This window comes from Chaetura pelagica, unplaced genomic scaffold (genome assembly GCF_000747805.2).
Source record: "Chaetura pelagica isolate M959 unplaced genomic scaffold, ChaPel_1.0 scaffold1903, whole genome shotgun sequence".
Lineage (NCBI taxonomy): Eukaryota > Metazoa > Chordata > Aves > Apodiformes > Apodidae > Chaetura > Chaetura pelagica.
This window is the reverse complement of record NW_009952844.1, coordinates 12708-13803: the sequence shown is the minus strand read 5'-3', so window position 1 is coordinate 13803 and position 1096 is coordinate 12708. Positions and strand designations below refer to the sequence as shown.

Genomic DNA, 1096 nt, shown 5'->3' with positions numbered 1-1096 from the left:
TGCTGGCAGAGTAGGCAGTGACCATGGACATGCTGGACCTGGCGGTGAGTCCCCTGGCCCCTGCCTCCCTGCTGGAAGGGGGTCTGCTCCCCACTTCACCCGGGGGTGTCTCGGGAGCTTCCTGGGGCTGTGGAAAGACCCTGGGCTGCACCTCCCCCCTGCTTCCCTGCCGCCCGCAGAGGGGGATCAAGGCTCTGAGGGAGAGGAAGCTGAGCAGCCGTTCCCCCTTCTCCAGACACTCCCCTCCCCTCTGACAGATGCTGATCTTGCCCCTCCCACCCCTCTCAGGCTCGGGAGCAGATTTTTCCCAGCGGGGCCTGTCGATAAGTGCCTGCTAAGTGCCTGCTGCCAGCGAGGCCTGCTCTGTGGGGCCCCGAGTGTGAGGCCAACGACTGCAGCAAGGTGGGGGAGGGGTGTCTCAGGGCTGTAGGACAAGCCCCCTCTCCTGTGGTGGTCTCTTGATGACACATTCTTTGTGCTCTTGTGTCCAGACTGCAAAATCAAACCTGGAGAAGGCTGTTTCAGAGATGGCTGCAGCATCCGATGAAGCAGCTAAAGCAGAAGCTCAGATTAAAGTAGAAGCTAATGAAGCCCTTGTAAAAGCCCTGGAGTAATTAAGGTAAATGTCACCTACATCCTGGCTGAGATTTCCAGACCTGCACTGAAGACAAGTCCCTGCTCCTTGCTGTCCTTGGCAGCTTCCTGGCAGCACCTTCCCCTGGGGAAGGGTCGTGCCAGGATTTCAGGGAGCAGTGGCATGACAACTGTCCCTTTTGGTGCTGGGGCATCGGATCTGAGGGGTTGGTGGGGGGTCCCTGCCCGGAGCCACTAGATGGCAGCAGGGCCTGGTGACTCGGGATCCCGCGGTCCCTGGAGGGGCCTGGCTGGGACAGCCGAGGCAGCTCCGGAGCAGCTGGATGCCTGTGGCCCCGGGGGAGAGCGACCTGTGGCCTCTGCCTTCCATTGCAAACAAACAACTTCTGTCTCGGGGGAGGCAAGGCCAGGCTGTTACCCCGTGGCCCCTTTTCCCTCTCCCCCGCTGAGGCTCTGCCTCATCCCTCCCCACGTGCTGCGGGGCCGCGCGGGGCAGGGGAGT

The 1096-nt window shown here is 62.0% G+C and overlaps 1 protein-coding gene across 1 annotated transcript in view; it reads left to right on the top strand.

The window, feature by feature from the left end:
* The window catches only part of ATP5D (ATP synthase, H+ transporting, mitochondrial F1 complex, delta subunit), a gene marked incomplete at its 5' end in the record, with an annotated part of 6323 nt that overhangs the window by 4893 nt on the left and 334 nt on the right, over positions 1-1096 (top strand). The gene's annotated exons all lie outside the window — the stretch shown is intronic.